Consider the following 5,471-nt stretch of genomic DNA (forward strand, 5'->3'; position numbering starts at 1 on the left):
TATTCTTTAGCCCTGACATAGTGGCCGAGAGAGTGAAACACATTTCCTAGGGTTCCGTAATTTGCTGCTTCTCCTGCTCTGTCACCAATTTCCATTTGGATCGCAAGTGCTTTCTCGAGATATTCTTTAGCCCTGACATAGTCGCCGAGAGAGTAAAACACAGTTCCTATGTTTTGGTAATTTGCCGCTTTTCCTGCTCTGTCACCAATTTCCATTTGGATCGCAAGTGCTTTCTCGAGATATTCTTTAGCCTTGGCATAGTCACTGAGGGATTCAAACACAGTTCCTAGGTTCGTGTAACATGCTGCTTCTCCTGCTCTGTCTCCAATTTCCATTTTAATCGCAAGTGCTTTCTCGAGATATTCTTTAGCCTTAACACGTTCACCAAGATATTGATACACAGTTCCTAGGTTTCCGTAATTTGTTGCTTCTCCTGCTTTGTCACCAATTTCCACGTTGATCGCAAGTGCTTTCTCGTTATATCCTTTAGCCTTGGCATAGTCACCGCGAGAGTGAAACACATTTCCTAGGGTTCCGTAATTTTTTGCTTCTCCTGCTCTGTAACTAATTTCTATGTGGATCGCAAGTGCTTTCTCGAGATATTCTTTAGCCCTGACATGGTCACCGAGAGACTGAAACACATTTCCTAGGTTTTGGTAATTTGCTGCTTCTCCTGCTCTGTCACCAATTTCCATGTTGATCGCAAGTGCTTTCTCGAGATATTCTTTAGCCCTGACATAGTCGCCGAGAAAGTAAAACACAGTTCCTAGGTTTCCGTAATTTCTTGCTTCTCCTGCTCTGTCTCCGATTTCCATTTTAATCGCAAGTGCTTTCTCGTGATATTCTTTAGCCTTGATATAGTCACCGAGAGATTCAAACACAGTTCCCAGGTTTCCGTAACATGCTGCTTCTCCTTCTCTGTCACCAATTTCCATTTGGATCGCAAGTGCTTTCTCGAGATATTCTTTGGCCTTGACATAGTCACCAAGAGATTTAAAAACAGTTCCTAGGTTTCCATTTGCAATTGCTTCTCCTGTTTTGTCCCCAGTTTCTCTCATGATAGTGATTGCTCTCTCATAAAGTTCTTTTGCCTCAGCATAGTTACTTTGTTCATAATAAATGTTTGCCAGGTTCATGCTAACCCTTCCTTCATGGACAATTTCACCTAACTCACAGTGAATGGCGAGAAGTTTCTTGCCATATGTTAAAGCACTTGTGTTATCGTGGATACTACAGAATGCTGCGAACATTGTTTCATCGATCTTGCGGAAGAATATTTTGCCTAGTCCTGTGTTATACTCGCCCTGGCTGTTTTATACTCAGCCCTTTGTAATTAAGGAAAACCAAACTTTCCTTGCATAACTCGATAGCTTTTAGAGCACGACCGGTGTTAAGCAGGAAATTAGCAACAGGCAATGCTATACCAATGGCTAGGAATTCTTCAAAGCCGATCATGACGCTTTCTTCTTCAATCTGTAATTGTCAGTGTGTAACTGAAAATAAAAGATAAGAGGACTCAACGGGCTTGCAAATCCATCAATGGTTTCTTCCAAATTCGCCCAACTTTTCGCCCAAATCTAACGCATAAATTTCGACTGCTCAGTAGCAAAACCTTGTCTTATCTTACGCTCTTCTGAGTGGTGTTAAAAATATAGCGGTCATAATGAGCAAACGAGATTTTTTTCTTACTTTGTACCTGGCTTTTTATTTTCGCCCAATTCTCAAAATGTTGGAATGTACGAATAAACTTTGGCTAGTATAAAACATTTTTTCATGAGTAAATTGGAACCTCGTTAAAGGGGCTCCGTCAGGGTTACATCTTGCTTGAAAGGAAATTGTTAATTTTTACAAGTTTCTCTTTTGTAATATGTAATATCTATATATGGATCATTTGTTTTTTCCACTGAGAACAAATATTATTTCAGTTATTTTGAGGTTTTCTTCAATTTGGAAGAAATTTTATACATCAGAAAAATTGGGTTAGGGTTAAGTTCCTCTTAACGCAAGAGCACAATTGAATGGCATTTTAAGGAGCCTAAGTCACAACGTTTTGTGTTTAATAGTGGTCAATAAATTAATATTTTCATAAAGAGCAAAGTAAATAACCTGGCCGGGTGCTCCATGTTAGTCCTGGCTAAATCATTTAATACTGATCACATATGTTTCACCTCGAGATTCTTTTAAACAACGCACAAATTTAACTTGGAACTTACAATTGCCAGTTTCATGCGTATATCTCTAGTAAAAATGAATTTGCGCTATTAAGTGAGACTGTCAAATATAATTTAGACTATAAAGGGGGAGAAACAATTGGGGCGGACACCACAACAAGAAAAATTCGGCAAGCGACGCAATGCCATAATTAGCCTTTACCACTGAGAGAGCTGGCGGTTTCGTTGTCCCGAGAGCAAAAAACTAAGCAAAAAGCGAGCGGCGGGAACACGAACTGAACAATAGTATTGGTCGTTAAAACAACGAAATTACAGCACTGCTTACAATCATTTGTCATTACGGTGCATAGTAACCCGTGTGACCGAGAACACAAATATTTTAGCTTGTTTCCGAAACGATCTTAGAAGAGGGTGTCAATGGGGTATAGCTATAGTCAGTAAGCAGCTAAAAAAATGCTCCTTAGCAGTAAACGGCTAAAAAAGACCAAGAAAACAGAAAATGGTCGGGAACACCTAAAAGATAAAAAGTTTAACGAATTACTTTCATCGACTAAAACATAAATAAAACTCATCCCGCAAGTTTGGAAAGTACAATACCGCAAGTAAATAATAAACGTTTCGAAATACCGAGTCAAACATCGGCCAGAACCGCAATCCCGCTAACCGCAATGTCCACAATGCCCCCCCCCCCCCCCCGCCTTCCCCTATAAACGGCATACAGTACAAGGCAGGTTTTACTTACCACGCCAACGTCAGTTGAAATAAATGACTGATAAAGACCAACACGTATTCCTCAACTTGTTTGTCAAGAGTAAACTTATTCTTCAGCTTGTGAATAGAGTGAACTTTACTGTTAAGCTTATTTTATACGGTTAGCTTTGGAAACTAAAAAACCGGATATCCGTAAAACGTTGAAAAACAGACGTTTCTGTGGGAAGTTAGAAAATGAAATTTTGTAGTTAGATTTCATTTTAGACTATTTCGTTTTCTAAAAACACTGACATTTTTAAAATTCTTTTTTTAACCTTTATCATACAGTTGTTTTTAATGTGTCGAGATATCCAAATTTATTTTTCCTTCTGTCCAATTTTTACAGTGAAGACGTTTTTTTAGGATTTTAAGGCGGTGCTACACGGGACAACTGAACTTGCAACAATGATTTTCGCGCAACATTATTTAATTAGACTAATCGATGTCGAGTATGTAAACATAGTTTGTTCTGGCCGCGTAGCTTCAAATCAAGTTCAACAAAGTTCTGTCTTTTTGAGAGAGAAAACGAACGGGAAAATATCATGCTTGGGTTGCGGTACATTTAGAAAGAAGTGAAACTCCAGCGAAAGTTGTAATATTTGTCTCAAGTGTTATTTTTGGCAAACCCCCGGCGTCACGGACAAATATGGAGGAATTTCAGGCAGATGATAATTTTCTTAACAATAAAAGAGAGAGAGATGTACGTACAATCAACAAAGATCACCCGTAAATGCTGGAATTTCAGTTACTAGTTAACCCTTCAAGCCCCAATATCCACATACAAATTCTCCTTACTGCTCTCTTTACATTTTCTCATCGTATTAGTTGGGAGAATTTGTAAAGAGATCAAACCAATTTCCGTGTGGGGATCATTTTGTTAATTCTCATAATTAAAGTGAGGAGAAATCATTTTAAAAATCAGTCATTTCTCAGGTGACAATTAAAACTTTGACCACTTCTCAGCTATCATTTATACCTGAACCAGACCCTCTTCTTGGAAAGGCAGAGAAAAGTCGGAAAAATGATTTTAGAAGATTTAATTTTTTTCACTTATTTTTATTATTGGAACATTGACCCTATTAAAGATTCAAACAACGGAAAAGCCGAGTTGACTACAACCGAAACATTACACTATGCCAATTTTATTTTGGGTGAACATTACAGAAAATGAAAGTTAAAATCACATTTTAGCAGCTGATAAAAATAAAGTTTGAAAATGTTGTTCTATAATTTCTTGTTTGCAAAAATACAAGCTAAAATATAAACTAGAAACTGTCATTTTTCATATGTGACAGTATTTCAATTTTGTAGGAAAATGAAAAACTCTATCTATGATCAGCGTATTTCAGGACATTCCGAGAAAACAGGTTGCCGTATGACGTCATGCTGGGAACACGTGTCTTGCCAACTTGATTTCTAGGCAATTAAAAGAAAGAAATACTAATGTTGATGAGTATAGAGAGCGAAGGTGTTACAAATATTTGTGAAAGTTGCGCAAAATTGCCGAGTGCGTTTTCTCCAATGGACAATTTTGCGATATTCCATGAGTCGCTTTAAAATAAAAGAGAAAAGTTTGAAACCTCCTGCGCACAAAAAATTCCGCTTTCATCACTTATCAGATGTCACGCTATAAGGTAACGTAACTAGAGTAAAACGCATAGCCTGTAGAAAGTTTTCATTTTTCTAACGAGGCGCAATATGCACACAATCGTTACAAATGGAAAAATGTACGGTGCAAAAATTATATAAGCAATGACCGAAAAGTATCCGTAAAGCGAGGTTAACTTTGTATGATAGCGTTTCACTTGGGTCACAGAAAAAAGTGTCTGTTGTCTGGGTGTCCATATTAAGCTGGTAAATGTTTGAGAAAATGTATGGACAAACAAAACTGTTCGTATTAAGCGGGTGCCGTTACAGAGGGATTCTGCTGAACTTTCATTTAAGTTAATTTTTGACAAATTTCCTGAAAATTTGTAAAAAGTCATCGCTTCTGCATGCATTGCGTGCCATTTATTTATATCTGATTTCAATTTCGTAGGAAAATGAATGACCCCATCTATGATGAGCGTTTTTCAAGGCATTCCGAGAAAACAGATTTTCACATGCTGTCATGCTAGGAACACGTGTCTTGCCAACTCAGAGAAAAGCCCACCCTCCGCGCTTCTCCCCTTTTCTTTGCTCCCCCAGTCGCGCTCGTTCGGTCGGTTGCACGTTTTCGCCCGCTCCGCGCGTTTGGAAAGGAATCATCAATCAACTGCTACGCAGGCAAAGTGGCTTATTAGCTTGACGCATTGCCTTTTAGCATCTTCGGCACGATTGGGATTAGCATTCTCAGCCGGAAAGAATCCAAAGCATCCAAAATACTGAAAATAGGGCAAGTGTACCTTGAATTTGATATTTTTATCGCCCAAAGATTTTTTTTCTGGAAGAAATACCAGAAATGGGATACTTCCTTATAAATGGTATTTCCTTATCAAAAGTTGAGCCTTCGAACTGAAGAAAAATTTAACTGCGGTTTTGTATAGTGACGCATGATCACATGACTTTTCA

The sequence above is a fragment of the Oculina patagonica genome, chromosome 10, assembly GCF_052425735.1.
Source record: "Oculina patagonica isolate OP01 chromosome 10, crgOcupat, whole genome shotgun sequence".
Lineage (NCBI taxonomy): Eukaryota > Metazoa > Cnidaria > Anthozoa > Scleractinia > Oculinidae > Oculina > Oculina patagonica.